The sequence below is a fragment of the Argiope bruennichi genome, chromosome 6 (genome assembly GCF_947563725.1).
Source record: "Argiope bruennichi chromosome 6, qqArgBrue1.1, whole genome shotgun sequence".
In the NCBI taxonomy this organism is placed as follows: Eukaryota; Metazoa; Arthropoda; class Arachnida; order Araneae; family Araneidae; genus Argiope; species Argiope bruennichi.
Window position 1 is genome coordinate 93333973 of NC_079156.1, and position 20945 is coordinate 93354917.

A 20945-nucleotide genomic window follows, 5' to 3' on the forward strand; every position below is an offset into this window, starting at 1 on the left:
ATAACTACTTCATTTTAATGAAAATAATAACTTGTGTTTCATTAAGATAGCAATCAAACAAACCTTGTAGTCACGAATATACAGCTTAAATCATATATATTTTCAAAAAATAATAATAGTCGGAAGATAATATGAATTGTCATTAATTTGTTTAAGCAAATTATTTTTTATTTCTCAGTTATAGAATTGTAAGAATGGAATAAAAATCAATTTTTATTTCAAATAATAAATTTAAGCGAAGCCGAATTTTTTTGGCCAATATAAAAGAAATTTTTACTGTTATTCAAAAGAAATAATTGTGCTTGAGATTGATTTTCAAATAAACAATTAAGCACAAAGTAAACAAATTAATGGGAAATTAATAGGAACAGTAAGGTGATTAATTTATATATCGAAGTATCAGAAATTACCTTAAGAAGATATGTCAAATCAATCAAATGATTAAAAAATGCTATGCAGACAACCTTAGTAAAAGCACTGCATTTACATGTGCTCATATTGATTCGTTTTATGATCACATTAGACTTTTACAATTACGACATTTTTTTTATATATGGTGCAAAACTAAAAGGTTTGGGAAAATTAAAGAATGTAAAGGGAATTTAGAGTCATAATTATTCTCAGAATAAATAAAAAAATTATAATTATATAATTTAAATTTAAATTTTAGATAACGGGTTTTCGTCATGCCTGTCTTAGATTGAATGCAAACATTCCCTCATTGAAAAATATTGGTTTATTTTAAATTTAAAAATTGAATAAAAGCAGCAATCTTAACTTCACAATTTTAAAAGAGAATAAATTGATAGCTTTTCATATATTCAAATAAGACCTATTATTAGTTCCCCATTTTTGAGTAAAATTGTTATGCAAAGTGCAAAGTACAATTTCAACAAATGGAAATTAATAAGCATTTTGTATTGATCTGAAATACTTTTCTTTCAATCAAATATATAATCAAGCTTTTAATTAACATAATATATTTAGAAGATGATGATTTTAATTGTCAGAAATTTATTGCATTTTCATGAATTTTTCAAGTAAGGGATAAATTTTTAATTCATTTTTTTTCAGTATATTTTGTAAAATTTAGAGCTATCTGTGTCAATCTATTTTTCCATCTAAATATTTGGTAATGTCCATTTTTTACCGATTTTCAAGATACATTTTCATCTCATATCATAATCTTTCTCAATAGCAAATTGTCATTTAAAATGATTTAGTTTTTTTAAAGTTCTTCAAAAAATATAAAACAAAACAAAGAATGCATCATTCAAGAAATTAAATCATTGAATATTATTCAGTTTCTACATGCATTGAAAAACACAGATAGACATCTTCCTCATATACTGTAAATATGACCATAGTCTTTTGAATTTTTGATAAACCATTAGAAAACATTCTGTATTACGAATAAATATCCTAGGAATAATTATATCTCAATATTAAAGCGTCATTTTGCAGAAATTGGATTAAATAAATTAGCCATGTCTTCAAAAGTAAGAAACAATAGCAGTCGGTGGGTAATTGATTAGCAGTATTCAGTAAGAGAATTTAGAACTGAAAAGAGAAGACATCTATTCATGTCAAACAATAGACAATGAAATGGAATAACTTCGATGTCTTAAGTCATAAGATAACAGAAAATGCGGAAAAAAAGATCTTAAAGATCTAAGGATCAAAGGATCTAATGTCTAGACAAATCTTTTCATTCATTTGTAAAAACAATTCTTCAAAGCACAGTCGGTGATTAGTTGTAGAAATGATCAAGACTTTTTTGACCGAAGACTTCTTTTGAGAAAGCATGACCTGTTTTTACATCAAAATTCAAAACAAAACATAAAATAGGCTCTATAATAGATGGATAAAAACAGATGCCTGAATGCTTCGTTGCTAAGATTTGATTTCAAAAAGATTCAACGCTAGAGGTCAAAATGTCAAGAATGTCTTCCATAAAAAGATCGGAAACATGAAAGGATGGTGCAGAGACGTCAACTTGATGGACACTTAAGCTTCAAAAATTGGAAGTAAAACATGTATGTTTACGGATAATGACACCTTTTGCACAAGATTTATTATACTGGACTGAAAAAGGAATTATCTATCTACTTCCACGGTTGAATATGCAGGGCATTTCCGTTCAGGTAGATTTCAGGTGCGGTAGATGGACACTTCAAACACACGTGTTTCGGTTACTTATAATATCCCGGACGCAATTACTTTGTTTCCTACCTGCAATATACATCAAATCATTATTTATTTATCTTTAGAATTTTGACTCAGAAACAGTCAGTTGCATGTATTTACGAAAGCTTTTCTGTTTGATATGGTGATTGACGTAATTGGGATATTTAGGATAAATGACATTGATGTAAATGAACTTGGCTTTGACCATGTTTTTTTATGTTTACTTCTTGTTCTCACTGTCCTTTATTTTTTTAATGAAGCCTTTGAGAAAAAAAATCTAAAAGCTTTTTATCCGTATTTTAATTGCATAATAAGAGTACTTTTAAATCATTTTCAAAGAACCTGGAAACTAAAGAACTGTTATTGAATTGTTGGTAAAATTAAAACAAATGGTACTTATTTTTGAAAAGAAAAACAAACCAATTAAATTTTTTTCTTGTAAATATATGGTGGAAATGAGTTAATGCTAAAATTATTTTAGTGCCTTTACAGGAATGGAAAAGCTTTTCATAAATATGAAACATCTGGAAAAGTATTCATTCAAATGATTCAAAAGTGCTCATTCTCACTAAGAAATTAATTTAGCTGAAATTGATGTTGTACCTTATTGAATTTTCCTTAGGGATTGTCATTATACGTCAAAATTAATTTTGAAACGAAAATACTCAGTTATTATATCGGAAATAATAGCGGAAATTTGAAACAGAATTAAAAGGGCAGAACTTAAACTTAGGTAGATACAGTGGTCAAAACACAGTTAACAAACACTGGTATTCATTCGCATGAAGAAATTAATAAGTATTTTTAGGATCCAAGCCTTTTTTTTTTAATTCATTTTCAAAATAATGTAATGATAGAGTTTGCGATTCGGGAAAAATACTTTTCTTGGTTTAGGTACCCAAAATTGTATATCTGATTATACTCTAAATTAACAAATTATAAAAGTCATTAAGCTGAAAATACGCTTTAGCAAACTTGATAAACGACAGTGTTGAAGTAGCACAAATGTAAACTAATATTTCAAACATCTTCCCGTGACTTTCCTTTACAATCTAATTAATTTTCTATAGTTGTTGTATTCGTTGCGATCAAACAAAAATCACATATTTTGTTCTTATTGGCTTTATTGCTTTGAATCCCCTATTTGAAATGATTGTCTTTTAATATTAAGGCTATTGTAGATAGTCTTAGTAGAATTTATGGACATGTGAATCAGTGAGTTAAAATATCAGATTGTATTTAATGATATTTTTGATTTCACATTAATTAGTACTACAATTATTAACAGTTTTTTCAACACATTTGTTAAGATCATTTGTTACGATTTCAAAAGAATATATTTCTGTGCTAGTCCACAACTCTTTATACTCAGATTCCTTTTTTGAAATTTAAAAGCAAATTTAACCGGTACGTACAAAAATAACTCGATTAAACATCTAAATAGGTCAAGATGATATAGATCTTTTTTTTACTTTAAAGTGAAATTAAACAATATAAAATGAAAGAAATTTCTTTTGATAACATGTAATATTTTTTCATCTTAGGGATTTCGATAGAGAGCTCAGTTGTTCTTTATGTAACATGAAGGAACTATTCACACTTCAACAAACTTTAATATACAATCTATATAAAACTGAATGCAAGACATTCTATAAAAAGTGTTTAAAATTCCTTATAGTGCTATATATAGGTCACATGTTACAAAAAAAATTGAGTCCTTAATATATTGCACAATGTTGCATTAATATTTCTGCTCCAAATAAGTATTGTCCATTTCATTTCTAATAGATAATTTTAAAAATATCTATTAAATTATATAGATATGTTTTAAAAATTAAGGAAAGTTTAAATAAACAATTTTCAATGTTTGTCGCAATCATTTAAATTAAGGTGAGAAATTCATAAAAATTACTAGAATTCGTTTACATTATTTGCAATTTTCTTGTAACATTTATTTTTATTACATTTAACATTTAATTTCAAGCATTCAAGGGAACATTTTAATTTCAAGCCATATGAAAATAACATTTAGAAAGTAGGAGAACATTTCCTACAGAAATTCATCACAAAATAATGAAAAAAAAAATTAGTGAGTGAGTTTATGTTACGATATTATATACATCACAATGAGAAAGTACTGTACAATTTAAAAGAGAATTCAAATCAATTCCAGTCATATTCATTCGACTTTAATGTATGAAGATGGTATAATGCTTTATCATATCTATTCAATGCTTAAATTATAGATATGACCATTGCTTTGTTTTCAAAAATTTTTTGTCTTCCCATCAAAGTATATTTTTACATTGCTTTCTTCAAGTAACATCATTTTTCCCTCAGTAATTATAATGAAAAAGTATTCATAGTCCACTTCAATCGTGCTCTAATGCGCGATTGATCTTTGCTTTTTTTTTTGTTCAAGATATTTTAATTTTCTCGTTTTTTCCCCTTTCATTACTTCTTTTCAACAAAGTATGCATACAAATCTTGACATCGAAAATCTTTCAAGTAGTAAATCAAGTACACTACATTATAAAGTATTTTACAGCAGGGCCGGTTTATCAAATAGGCAAACTGCTAGGGGGTTCCAAAAGTTTGGAATTTTGAATGGTTATAAATGGTTTTGAATTGTTTTTCTAATGGTTATTTTACTTTGTCGTAATATTTACTACTTAAAAATTGCTTAAACAGATTAAAATCATTAATAACAGATTAAAATCAATGGAATGAATCTGTTTTTGGAACTTTGGTTGAGGAAAGGCGGCTTTAAAATTTGCATTGCCAAAAGAACATTTCAGAGCTTAATTCGGCCCTTTCTACAGGATTTTATTTAATGGTCGCTTTATTAATTTAATATAATTGCTATAATTTATTGCTTTGTTTTGTTTACATATTTTAATAGTACAAAAACTTTATTTAGGAGATTCTAAAGCTAAAAACAGCAAATAAAATTACTAATTGAAAAATATTTACCATCAGACAGAATTTTTTTAGTGCTAAATAACGGCATTTATGCATTTAAATTTTTTATTTGAATCTTAAGACTAGACTTTTTAGAATTGCAAAGAATAAGTATAAAAATAAAGCAAAAAAAATGATCTACGGAATTTTCTAGAATTTTATTTTAATTTTAAATGAATTTGTAATTAATTGTGCTTAGTGCATTGCTGGCCTGCTTTATCTGAATTCAATTTCCCATCGAATTTTCTTCAAACTGAAGCTGAAATACCTTTATTCATATCTACATTAAATTCGCACAACTAATTTGGTATTTAAAATTTCGCTGCAACGGGTTCAAATTTAGTTTTGCCATTGGGAATTTTAATAAAATTTACCAAATGCCTTATGAAGGTCATGAGATAGTATCAGTTCATTTTTAAGTACCACCTTGCATGCACATATTAAGTAGCTCGAATTACAGATTTCATCGTCAGAAAGATTGTCCTACATTCCGTCGCAACAAATCCTGCTGCCCATTCCTCTACATTAACAGAAAAATCATGCGCAGAGATTTCGGCATGGTTGAATAACCATTTCACTTGGGGAAATACCTTTGGGAAAACGCAACTGACCGTATGCAAGTAAAACCAAAGTGAAATCATCGACCTCAGACCCGCCGATACAGATTTTAATTTCCTTCTTCATTCAGCAACGAGCATCCGTATTCTTTACCTATTTCCAGTCACGTAAGTAAGGGGCCTACTTCCAAACCAATCGAGAAATGCCTCAACCATTCTTACGTCACCCTGACCTCTAAGGAAACCCACTAGCGGACCGTGTCTTCTTGAATTCCGCAAGATTAGGTCATCGACCGACTTGTCGTCTTCTTGCTCAGTCAAAAGTTCAAGTACTGCAACAGAAGGGCTGGCCAGGAAAGTTTAGGATTGGGTTGTACAAAGAGGCGTTGAGGACATTCTTCTGGGGAAAATTGGGGGCTTGGACTGTGATGGGGTTATAGGGTCCTTTTGAGGCTGAACCTTAGTTCGGTGATCTTTGAATTAACATGAACTGAAAAGAGTTGTCAAAAAGAAAGCGAGACAGCTTATTTTAATTACAAACCTCTTTGGACGACAATTATATGCCAAAAGATATTTTAGGCTAACAGAAATATATGTAAAAAAGTAGATTTGCATATGGGTCCGCAATTTAAATTTCTTCTACATCCTTTTGAATGTAAACGAAATGAAATCAAGTCCTATTAATAGTTTATTAAATTAAAGCCTTCTATATAATTATAAGCCTTGAAGTTAATATTATTTGAAATACCTTACTCGGTTACTTTTCATTTAACTGATTTATAAGATGGTAGTATGGCACCGTGAGAATTGGATTTCAAATTATCAATTAGATTAGAATAGCGTTTCGGTACGTATGGTCCAGGGGTACGTGATATAATCTCCGACGGCACAAAGAAAAAAAAGATACAATAGCTAAAATTGAAAGTAGATTATACATAAGAGAAAAGAGGATGGGATTGGGATACGTGAAGCGGAGAAGATAGTCAAGGAATACGTAAGTAAGAGAGGGTAAAGAAATGATAGATTAGAAGATCAAAATCTAAATAAATTTGTTTTTTCAAAATAAAACTTTTTAACAGGGGAAATATGGTTCTGAAATTAAATTTGAATTCACCTAATATTCAGTAAAATGCATTATCGTAAAAATTAAGAAAATTTATTAAACACTTAAATCAATTTTACTAGGTCATTGGGATTCTCCTAACAAAGATTTACCGAATTATTCTATATTGCTTAATAAAAGATTGCGTAGCTTTCGAATATCGTAGTAGTTTAATTTTGTATTTTTTCTAATTACTTTCTTGTATAAAAATAATTATTAAATTTTAAAGGGGGAGATAAGATAATTATTATTTCCCGTCGTGTTGTATCAGTCCTATTTCCTTACGTAATTAACAGTGTCCCTAACTTTGATGCTTTTGTTATTTATATAAATTAAAATTATGCGATTTGAGAAATAGGGCATTTCAATAAAATTAATAAAATAAATTACCCAGTAAATTGTGTAGAAAATTGTTATTTGAAAAATTTTAATAAAAATTAGCTGAAGAAATAAATTTAATAAAATCCAAAATATCTTTTTCTATTCAGATTCCAATCCTATCATCAAAGAAAAAAAGACATAACCGAAAGCAAAGAGCGAAAGTAGTTTAACATAAAACATATTTCAAAGAGATAGAAAACTTGAGTTTGTTATGACTCAAAAAAGAAATTCGCTTGAAAGAGGCTAAGTAGCTACAACTATGCCACACTCATCTATACGTGAACCTGTCATTATAATAACTATTTTTCTTTTATGAAATTTGTTTTGTGCCTGAGAAACTGGTTTCTATGGTCAACATAAATGTTAAGTAAATTTCTGCTGATGGTTTGCATTCAGGACTTGCCATTACAGAATAGTCAACAACAGCGACCAAAAAGATACCAAAAATTCATTAAAAAATTTTTGAATCCAAATTCAGAAGAGAAATTGAAAGGCATCACATAGTTCTAATCTATGAAATGTCTATCTTTCAATTTCTTCCAAATATGTGGTTGATTTTTCAATGACATTTTTTTTTTCTATTCAGATTCGAATTTTTTTTAATGCTGCTTTCTGTGATGAAAATAACAAATATAAGACACCATATATGGGACAAAAATAGGAATCCAAATATATGTAAAAAAAAACTTGCTAATAATATATTTTTAGATAGCAAAATAAATTATCATTGAATTTTAAATTCCGTTTGAGAATAGAGGATGGAAATACCAATTAACAATTTATTATCTGAAATGAAAAATTGATCATAAAATTAATCATAAAATTTATGAAACAATTATAAAGAATTAACTTTTTTAAAGAACTTTTCAATATTTCTATCTGATACAACAAGTGGGCGATATGAAAAATGGCGGAACTCCTTATATATGTTAGTGACTCATTCAATACAGTTTCAATCATGTAATTTTAAAACTTCGTTCAAAAATCTGAGCATTGAAAAGACTTCTTATTCAAACACGGATATCATTTTGTGAAATAGAGTGATCAGAGGAAAAAAATTATATACGTTATCAAAAGAACAAGGAGTTTATTTAAGACTAACAAAATTCTTTTTCCAAATGATTAATATGATTAATTAGTTCCAAATAATGTGATTTTACTTATGTATTATATCTTATCCATACGTATTCTTATTATTGTCTTTCATATAAAGAATTAATTTTAATAAAGTGATGAATAGTAATAATGTATTTACATTAAATTACACCTTTTAACAATCTGATAAAGCAAATGTTTTGATTTAGTTATTTGTTTTTGAAAAGTCAGGTTGTCTTACAGCCTAATAATCCATTGACGTAAAGAATATAAAAATCAATTTAGATTTCGAATAATCATCCAATTCAAAATTTAATTAAGAAAAATGTTAAATGATTAATAAAATTTAAGAAAGGAGAAATAAGTGATAATTAAAATGTTATTATTGGTCCCTACATTAGAAAAAAAAAGAGATTTTTTCAGAACAGAAAAAAATGACATCCTTTCAAAATCTTCAACGAATCTATCTTATAAAATGCATAACAATAGATTTCAGGGTTTACAAAAAAATTCAGCTAAATAAGAATTTTTAAAATCTTAACCACGTAACTGAAGAAAAACAAAGTGATTTAACTTTTCGAGTTAGCTGTTATACTATCTAAGTTTGAATTAAAATTCTAGAATGTACCTATTTTTAATAAAACGCAAGTTATTTATGCTCAACTGGATTTAATTTTTAAAAAATTTTAGCTTCAGAAAAATTTCCTTTTCTCAATTTTTGTCTTATTACAATCAGAATATGATCATTTCATTTGGAAAGAGAAGAGAGCTTAGCTCTCTGCGGATAATATATATTTAATTATATACCCAAATTGAAAAAAAAACTATTTCACTGTCCTAATGAAATGATTACTAGGAGCAGACGGGAGAACTACTTATCAGTTCTTTCATTATTGGAACATCATTAGTACAGATAATCAGACACTTAGCCCCAATTGATACTCTTTCGACTCAATGTCATTGCCTTAAGTGTCTCGATCTAAAGTGAAGAAAATTAGATCGTTATCAAAAAGTACAATATCAAGCTTCATCCTAATATGATCACATTTTTCAAATATTAAAAGAAATTAAACCGAAAATAATAAAATAAAAAATACATAAACTGACCAGAAAAAAAATTTTAAACAGTCTTTAAATTAAGTTTAGTTTTAAAAAAAATCTTTTTAGTTTCTATTTTCTTTATATTCCATTATATACCATTTCTGCACATTTTAAACCATAAAGGGAAAGTTTTATAGTCAATATAAAGAAAAATGATTCCAAATGATTAAATTTTAGTCTTCAAGCTTATCTTTTTCATTAATCCACATTTCTAAAAAGATTTAGAGCAGTCGCTTTCCATAAAATTCATATTCAAATCAGCATTTTCATCAAATCATTCATATTCAAAATCAAATACAATGATCCAAATATCCACACTTCAAATCAAATACAATTGTCCAAATACTTCCACTTCAAATCAAACACATCTCCACAATTATTAAGTATAAAAAAGATTTAAATATGTCCTTATGGAATTATCGGCAATATAGAAAGGGACGCTATTTTTTTTTTATTTCGTATCTGGGTCGTTATTTGTTTTAATTCTTTTCCTCTGGCGCTATATTTCAGACACGTAATCTTAAAGGATTTCTCAGAAATGATGTCTTTAACCCCGATAGTTATTACCGACGTAATGCGTGAGAATTTCTTTCATTAACAGTCGAGAAAATTCGACCGCAATGATGGCCATAAAAAAAACTGGATAAAATAATGTGTATGTCAACTACAAAAACCTCAGTTCGCTGTTACTAATTTTTTATAGATAAGATGAAAAACTAGATGTTTTATAGAGATAAAAAAGCCTCTGCTAAATTTATTTTCTAAATCTTTTAGGTGGTTAAATAAATAAATAGATTGATTTCATGATAAGGATTCTTACACCCTGAACATTTTTTCCTACTTTTGATATTTCAATTGCATGCAGAATTTTTGCTCTACTATAAAACATTATAGAGAGAAACAATGATTGCAAAATTTATTTTAATATTATCTGAAATGTAACTGATAACACTACAGGAACTACGTGAGCTTAGTTTTACAGAAGCAGTTTAAAAAGGCAGCAAATCATTTTTAGCTAGACTGTAACTGTAAATATGACAATGACGTCTTCTATCTAATTCAAAACAGCAATTTTATTTTTTAAACATAAATGCCTATTACAAACGCAATGATTCCCTTTTATTCTAACACTGACTGAATCATAATTTTATAAATAATATTATTTTTTCTTTATACTTGGGCATATTTCACTATTTTTAAAAGCTGCTGCTTATTCAGCTCTCGATAATGCCAAAATATCGAAACCTAAAATCTTTAAAACTCTGGGTATGTAGTCGATGTTTTGCATACATACGCAGAACAAGAATTTCATGTACAAATATTACTTTAATCTGTGCTTGAAGAAACAAAAATTAAAGATAAAAATGATAATTAACAACTCAATTATTAATATTTTATTTCTATAGTTATATCAGCTTCAATTATTCTAAAAAAGAATTGCGAAATCTTTTCAAAATTTTATATTATTACTTAGAATTTTTAAAAAATTTTACGCATTTTAAAATGATATAAATCTAAAATTTTAAGAACAGAACTAATTGTAAAACCTTGAAATGTTTTTATGGTAATATTTTTTTAAATTAAAAAATATGAATTATATATATAAGAAACCCATAAATTCCAAAGATATCTTGAAAGTGTTTTTTTTTATATTTACAGCAGGAATTTTTTTAAAAAATCATATAAATATTTTAAAACTTTTTTTTAAACTAGTCAATTTATTGAACAGTTTAAAAAAGTATTTCTTTTTCCTTTATTAATACTAGATCTGGAATTCAATATTAGAATGATATTTTACGGAAATGAGTATAATAAATAAATAAATAAATGGGAACAATCATAATTGTGGGAATTATTTTTCTTCCATTAGCGCTTTCATTTAATTTTGATAACATCATGCTTGTAAAGATAACACTTTAATAATCGATTTTCACTCATTACCTTATATAGCAGAATTTTGAAATTCAATGTGGTTGAGTGCAACATAAAATTTTGACATTTCCAAAACTTAATTATCAGTTAATTTTTTATATTTAATTTAACTTTTAATGAAATGCAACTATGGCAAACTAGTATTTTGCGATAATTATAACACTAAATTACGAAAAAGTTAAAATTACCGTATAACAATATAAAATATTATTTATAAAATGAAAAAGAAAGCATGCTTCATGCACCTTTAACATGCTTCAATTTAGAAATAATAAAAATATAAATGTGTCTAAAAATCCGATTTTTTTAGCGTATTAAGTTATACAATAAGTTCTTTTATTAAAAATTTTGAAAAGAATGAAACGAAGAATACTATGCAAAAGTTAAGCCACAGTAAAAAATAAAATTCCTGAAAATGCATCAATCATCACAAAATATAAATCATAAATGAAATTAAAATTAAATTAATATGTTAACATTTCACACTTTGATTATTTTTGTTGATCTCCAAATTTTTGATTAAATATTATTCTACATTTTATTATATTTATAAAATTGAAATGTTAAAAAACTTTTTAACTTTAATAAGTGCCATTTCGAGAATTTTGCATTCAATCCTGTGAAGGTATAGAAAATGGAATTTGAATCCTATACCTTAACCAGTGCTGATTGTAAAATGATATATGAAAAGGTTGATAAATGAATAGGCAATTTTCATTATCATAAAATATATTTTTCGAAAAAATGTAAGTTTACAAGTTGAAGAAAGAGCAAATCTTTAAACACATGGTGTGTTTAGATAAAAAAAAAAAAAGTAAATTAGAAAACATTTTTTTTCACGCACAAAAAAATTTAAATATGAATGGCTTTATCTTTATTTTTTAAAAAAATGGTAATATCTTATCTTATACAAGCAATTTAAATACACTTTAGGAATAAATGCGGAAAATCAATTGTTTTAGATAACCTAAAATCAGAAATATTACATAACAATGTTTTATTTAGATAATGTGTTTTCTAATGTATAATTCTAATATTAGATTTCATTGTTTTTGTCGTTTATCATTCTTACGATTAAAAAGGGCAATAAACTGTGTACACAAAAAAGTACATATTATGTTATTCGTTTCATACAAATGCATAATATTTATAAGGTGAACAGTTTTTTGATAAAAATTTTGATATGATTTTTTTATTGTTCTGATGGAAATTCTGAGTAGACTTCGTTTCAAAAAGAAGAAAAGAATTTATGTTGTTATTCCTAATTTTGAGAAAAATATTTCATTGAAGAATATGATTATAAATAATTGCACTATGAGTTAAGGAATAATACAATTAAGTACTTCAAATTTTTTGTTTTGTTTTAAGTACATATAAAGGAAATAATATGTAGAAAGAACAAAAACTTTGCCAGGGATTTTAATTTAAATGCAAGGACGGTAAGGCGAATTTTACTATGAAAGAAATTATTATTTTGTGAGAAGAGAGAAAAAAAATCATTTTGGAATATGCATAATATAGATTTTTTTCCCTTCAGGGCCTATTTAAAACACTCGATAGAACGAATCATAAAACCGAATCAGAAAATTCAATTTCTGCATTTTGATTTGAAGTCATTTCTTGCATGCACTTTCTTGTATCTTTTATGACGTTAAGAGTTGACTTAGATTCAGTAATTAATTGGCTTTATTTTTTTTCCAGTAAAAAAAAAATGACACTTATTTTCATGCGATTATGAATTGTTTCCATTTTTTTCCAATTTTATCCATTCCTTTTGAAAAATGAGAACTCTTTTTAAAATAAGATCTAGTTATCAACGAACTTGAAAACAGAAATTAAGATATTAAAAAGAAATACCTTTTAAAGAGATATTCTGATTATTAGATATCTAATCATCCCATCCGTGAAAATTCAGGTATTCGGTGCTAATTTTAGTAGTTTCTTGTTGACTGTAGTTTCAAATATTACATATAGACATTAAACTCAAAAAATAATTAATGTAAATTGACCGTTCTTTGGAAATACTTTTTTTGCAATTTCAAATGGAGTATAAAGATGGAATGAAAAACTCATTATTTTCTGCTAACCAGCTTTTATGGCAATTGCATTTTCTTATTTTGAACTTTATACTGCATCTAGTTTATTTCAGTAAGATTTCTTTTATGAAGTTCCATTTCTGTTCAAAATTCTGCGGTAATTGTTTTACATTGTTATAATTAAAATTTCTGTAAAAACTGCGTTTTCTTTACTTTTAAAAATCATATCTATATCCAACAACGTCTGTTTGTGATATTGTAATTTCTATACAATATTCTTCAGATCTGAATCCAAAATTTCATATTCATTTTTACCTTTTTGATATATTGTTTTATACAAGGTATAGTGAAATCTCTTTATATATTTAGATATTATTTCAGAAAAAAAAAAACTATTCAGAATGTCGGATGGTTTTTTTTCCCCTAAAAGGTCGAATGTTCTCCAAAACAATAAACTAATGAAAACGGCATAATTTCGAATATTTATTCAAGATATATAAATTATTTAATCTCAAAATTCAAAAATATAAATCCACTTTCTGATGAGATTTAATAATTGTTATAATATACAATCATACTCAATCATTTTTAAAAATTTATAAGATTTTAAAATTTTAAAAATCCTATCTTTTTAAATGTATCTATACATAGTTTTTTTTTTAATTTTATTTCAAACTATAATCCCCATTCTTATATTTGTTGCGATATTTTATATCAATTTATTAGAAAAGATCAAAATTAAAAGGATTCATTTTACACCCATAGCCATTCTTAACTTTTCTTTCATTTCAAAGTAATTTGTAAATATTTTTATCTTGAAAAAAATGATGTTCCGATTGTTGTGGCCTTGATTTTATATTCTAATTATATGACAATGAATTGAAAATTAACTCTTACAAAGTTTCTTTTCCCACGTGTGCATGCAACGCTTTATCGAATATTTACTTTATGAAATTATTAAGATTTCTTAAATATTAAAAGGAATATTAATGCATTGAGATCAAGGCAGAATGGTGTGCTGTCGACAACGATTACCAACTCACAAGAGATTTCCCGGCATTCGTTAGTTCTTCAAATGCGCCCAGGAGTTTTATCGTGTATTCATACATATCCTCGAGTGTGGGTAAGAGCATGTTGAAATCCAACAGGTGGTATGATAGAATGTTTTTTTCTACAGGAGGTGAAAAACCTTCATGACTATAGTTCAAAAGGTTGAAAACCGCACTTCTAGGTCACAAGGATGGTGATTACGAAAAATCCATCGTAGTTAACTTAGTGCATTCAATTAAAGACCACGAATTGAATTGCCTGCTTTTTTCCTTTAAAAAATAAAGTTATGACAGAAAAGCTTAAATTTCGAAGAAATGGATATTTTTACTTTCTCATGAACGAATGTATCGTAATCATTAAATATATTATCGAATATTTTAATGATTACAATGCGTCATCTTTCTACATGAATGCGAATCTGGATGAGTTCCATATCGTTATATCCCTGAATAATAATAAGAAAATCAATTTTTGAATTATATGTAAGTCTAAAGCAGGGGTGGGCATTAAATCTAACGCGATCGATCCAACGGTTAATATAACTAATAATACAACTGTTAATATAATTAAGACAACATACCGTTTCCATCACACATACGATCATTTAGAATCTATGCAAGATTAGCAATTATATAGCGAGATATTCTAGATTGGCAGACAGATGCAATCTAAGTCTTCTAACTGTAACTACGAGCGCTAATGTTAGATGAAAATGATCCATTTTTTTAATGTGTTTTGGATTGTTTGATACTAAAAATGCATCATTTGATATTATTATATTTGTGGTTATTATTATTATGTTTGTAGTTATGTAGGTAAGTACATATTCCTTATTTATTATTAAGATATGATAAATACTGTAGAACTTCTTTCTTTAGTCACCACACCAACGCCACCGGGTGGACCGGGGCACCTTGAATAAATTAGAAGTAGCCCTTATCTTAGAAAAGTCTGCCCACGCGTGGTCTGCAGGGTAACTCCAAAACATAATAAAATAGAAATATGAAATTTTATTTGCGATTTTTATTGCAAAATTATGGAATTTTAACATGAACTTTCTCAAAAGAATTCGGTCGATGTTCGAAATTGTCTGCCCGACTGTGCGTATGGGAACAAATTAACTCAAAATGCTACAAGTTAGGTGAATTTTCGAATATAATCTTTATACCGAAATTATAGATTTGAATCTAATTTTGAACCAAATCTGTCAAAGGGTTGGATACCTACTGATTTGTCTAATCGTACAGAGATGGATACACCACAAATTTGGCTATTTCCACCCATCTGCAGAGGAGGGTTAATTTTAGAAGAAGGTTAATTTTATATGTGGTCTTAACGTTACATTACATTACATATCTCAAGAAAATGTGGGCGCAATCAACCAAGATCATAAGTAAATTCGATTACATTTTCTACACTATGGAAGTAAACATAAAACATATTTTATTGCCTAAGTATTTGAGGAAATCAATGAGGACACTTGTCCAGTTTTGGTGCAGCGTCGTTTCATTATATTTACATAATAATCAATACGGATGCTCAGTCAGAGATAGCAAAAACCGATTAATGAAAATGCATAACTATTCTTGGTTAAAAATGCATATGATGTACAATCAATCATTTATAACTTTTTTTTCATCAAATCATGCTTTTAAAAATGTTCTTTATTGGCAAAACAAAGCTTTTAATTTAAGGTTTCCTGTTTTTGAATTTTGCCTGAAACAGCAAACTTAAGTAATAAAAATTATATTGCTTTACAAACAACTCGTGTATTGAAATTATTTTTTGCCATCACTTCATTGCGAGTTTTCTTACAAAATTGATATAAAATTATTTTAAATATTTAGAATTAATTTTATGAACCATCTAAATCGGTGAATTTAAACTTTTTTCACTAGTGATCAATCAACATCCTGCAAGACAACGATATTCATTTTACGATTTGTCGATTTACGAATGTACATTATCAATATATCAATGTCTTCAGAACTTTTTGGAAGATTAAACACAATGAAGATAGCAAAAGGTATGCGTTGTTAAACTTATCATGTGAATCGACTCAATTGAGAAATGAAATATTTATACAGAAAACATTGTTCCACAGAAAAAAATTGATTCAATTTTTTAAAAAATGATGAAATTAAATTATATTAACCTAAATATACTTCCCAAATAAGACATGTTAAGTTCCATTGTTTTTATGAAAAAAAGGATAATAAATCTATAGTTTCAAAATGTTTAAGAAGTTTTAAGTGGCACTCACCTCAGTATATATGGAGATAAACCTATATTTTGATTTAAAAATTTAACAACAGAAGTCATTTAGCATTCTCAATTAAGCAAGCATTGTCTCGAGAACTTACTCGACGTTTTTGTATCATTTGCATTTATTTTTGAAAAGATTCCAATGGTCTACTTTCAAATATTTGTTAAGTTAAGGCAACTTAAAATGGAGCCAGTTCACGTAATAATATAATCGCATGAACAATCATACTCGTTATTTGTTGATTTATTAATGTTAGACCATATGATGTTATATGGTATATTTATGACGTCACTTGCTTTTCAAACTGAAAAATGTGTCTGAGTTCACATATTAAAAACGCGCCACGCGTATCTCTCGTATCCTGAAAGCATAAATCGAGTACCTTAACAATTATTTTGAAATCGCATTTCTATGATTTATTGCAATTTTAAACATTTATTCTCAATTTTAATAAATCAATTTTTATTATAACATTGTTTTCTCTAAACGATATGACAGTTTAGTATAAAATATATCAATTATTTCATATTATATTATGCATTATGAATTATACAATGTATTATCATGTGTGTTATGAATTATGCATATGTATATTATGTATTATACTAATTATATTTTATAATTAATATAAATATAATTAAGAATTATTATTAATAGTATATATAATTATTTTTGATTATTATGCTAAATTTCGCCTTCTTCTTTTAAATTGTGAAAAAGAATTTATTTTATGCATTGAATAGTTTTATTAAAAACTTTGCATTAAATGCGGAACGTAACTCTTCATAATTTAACTACTCTATCGAATTTGGTGTTATCTTAGCAATGCTTTTTAAAAGACATTAATGGCAGAATTTAAAAAAAAAATCGAGAAAATTATAGATAATATTAATAATATGATTTATTCTGAGAAATCGAGTTGGAGAATTTAGGGACGATTTTCAAAAAATTTGTTGCGAAATATAACCGATTCAATTTTAAATAATAATTGAGAGAAAAGAATTTGAATAAAAATAATACATAATTTTTATAGCTGTATGAGAATTAATATGAAGTATAAATGGAAAATCCTTCGAAATTAATCACATAGCTTCAGAACATTATTTAAATCTCATTAAAGGCATTATTATCAAAAAAAATTATTTTATACCTGTTACAGCTCATCACATTGCCGTTTATTTACTTCTCAATTAAAGAATTCTTTTACTTTGATGGGAAAAAAAATAGTTTATTTTCTATTACACCCTAGATTTATTTTCATAAGAAATAAAATGCCGAAGCTTCCTGATATTTGACCTGCAGAACCGGTTTGAGGCTAAATGAAGGGACCTCGGTCTTGAACTTGCTCTTTTAAAATATACATTTATGACAATTTCTTTTCTGTCACTGATGTAATAAAACCGTTTGAATAATAATGACTGTTTGCCTCGCTTTGTTTAGTCCCATCAGAAAATTACTATATTAATTAACTATCGGAAGAGTCCTTTTCTTTAAAAAGTTGAATGATATAAAAATCGAACGCATATTTTTTGAATGATTTTGACATTATAAATAAAATTTTATACAAACATCTTGAATTTTAACTGCTTTATATGTTTTCTCATATTATTGACTATAATTTTACATCTTGATTTCGATGCTAAGACTCATTTTATGATATTATAATGTACACTGCTCTTCCCCCAAAGCTTCCCAAACGCCATTAAAAATAATTTTAGGTCTACGATTGTTAATTTTTATTTTCAACACTCCAAATGCACGAAAATTATTTAGCATTATAATCTGTTTATTTAATAGGCACGTGATAAAAGTATTGTATTTATTTACTTTTCATTTCTTTCTGAGAATTTAACAATAAATTAAGATGTATTGCTCGATGTTTTAGGTGCAGAGATGGTATTTCATTTCAATAATATCAAGAATAATTTTTTTAAATTCTTTCAGTCCTCATTACTGCTATTTTTTCATTATATGCTAGCCTGTAAAAGCCATATGTCCTTCACTAAAAGTTTTTTTCAGATTTTTCGAACTATTTTTTAGATTTTTTTCTCTCTCTCAGTCTTTTAAGAGTAGAATAATTCGTTTTTATAAATAATCATTATTTTTTAGATATAAAAAATTTTCATTCAATTCTGTAATATTTTTTCCTTTTTTGCAAAAAAAGATAGTGCTTCTTATACAGAACTCTATATCAAGCTCAATATACATCCAAATATATAAGAGAAACACGATATAAACAATATATTTTTTTAAAATTTGTTTTATAATCAAGTAAATACTTATAATTTTATTTGTAATTTATTAAAAGAGTGATTCTTCTTTTCCCAAAATCGAAACTTCACCATCAGATCGCTCAAACTCCGTTCTTTGAAAGTGTGGCTTCTCCCAAACTATTTCTAGCTGATTTAATTGGAATCAAAAATAATTTATTCATTAACCACAAACAAAGTATTTGATGAAGAAAACCAGTCAAGTCCTGAATAATATTTTAATTCATTTCAACTACGCTTTGGCAAACTAAAAACTATAAACTTTAACTATAAATTTTATGCCTAAAATGAGCACAATTTGTCTTCATGATTTTGGATAAGTTAAAATAAAATTTAAAAAATTCATCGATCTATTCAGTTTAGGTTTTTGAACAATTTTTGTCATTTCGATCGCATTACTGTTACAAAATTATTAAGTGCTATAACTTAAATGAATAATTAAATTTTGTGTAAAATATTTCTATTTATGTGTTTAACCTGGTTACCTGTGGGCAAACATATTCTTCATTTAAAAATTTCAGTTTGTGAAAAATTCTCATTTATTTGATTTTTTTTATTACAGCTATTTTTAAGAATTACCATCAAACAGGGTCGCATCAATTTTCTGTCACTTCAGATAAACAAACATTGCAGTTGAGACAACGTTGCAATACTGCAGGACACACTGTGATATTTCCAGTTGAAAAACATTGATAAAATCAACGGAATTCTCTTTTTCATATAAATAATATTTTTTAAGGAGAAAACTGATTGAAAAATGTTCCTCTTTTTCGTTCAAAATTATCTTTATATCCTTCAAAAAAAAAAAAAAAAAAAAAAAAAAAAACTGAAGGGAAAAAAATCATTAATGTCTTTTGTGCTTCTCTAAGTGATTATTACTGGATGGTGATCAATTTTTAACCATCAAAGAAACATTCTTATTTTATTGATTAGATATCAAGTTTATTTATGCATCTCATAATTTATGCTTCCCTTAATTTTAAAGATTCTTTTGGAATTTCTCAAAATAAAACGTGTTACGAATTTTCTAAACCAAAATGGAACTCTAATATCTGATAAAAGATGTCCTAATCTTCATCATTCCAAAAATTACTAATAATCTAAAATAGGACCTAAACAATGAGGCTAGATATCGTGAAAATATTAGCCTAAAGTATTTCTGCCTATCCTTTCAATATAGGCAAGAAAAAAATAATATAGCACCTGTTTCGCTTCAAAACAGTTTATTTAAAAGTTGAAAATAAAGATATTTAATCCTGCTTTTTAATATTAATAATTCATATTTCATTTCTCCTTTTTTTTATTAATATATGCAATCGGAGAGCCGAATTCATTTTAGTTGAATGTCATACAAAATAATTTTAGATCCTGAATTTTATTTGAATGCCATCACAATAAGAATAAAATTAACGGATATTCCTTTAAATAGTGGATAACTTTTAAACTCTGTAATGTAAAATATTTTGCCATTAGGAGGGTTTTTAGAAAATAAATCGGCTGTTAGGAATGTTAGGATAAGTTCTGAAATATAATGTGTTATGATTTCCATCTTTTTATAGCTTTTCCTGATACTTTAATTATTTTCAAAGTCCAATTACTTCTGGAGTGCTAATTGCTTAAATAGATATTTACAGAAAAGATTGAAAAAATCTATACATATTTTCATGTATTGCTATTATATATATATATATATATATATATATATTATATATATATATATATATATATATATCACTGTTTTTGATTTTTGTACAGTTTACTTTTTAACATATATAAAACTTAATTATAATGTAAGAATATCGTGATGATGTGTATTTATATATTTTAGGATTTCATTTAGAAAACACAATTTTAAATTGGTAATGTCTAAAATAATTCTTTAATATTTCCATAGGCGAAAACTAAAAGATAATGACGGATATATTTTACGGGCGGAAATTAAAATCCATACTCTGAATCAAGAAAATATCAGATAGGTAAAATATAGAAATAATTCATTCATTTCAA

General features: G+C 26.6%; 1 protein-coding gene across 1 annotated transcript in view; it reads right to left on the reverse strand.

Annotated features, from left to right (window-relative positions):
- Window positions 1-20945, reverse strand: part of LOC129971821 (acyl-CoA desaturase-like) — a 61279-nt gene that overhangs the window by 39968 nt on the left and 366 nt on the right. The gene's annotated exons all lie outside the window — the stretch shown is intronic.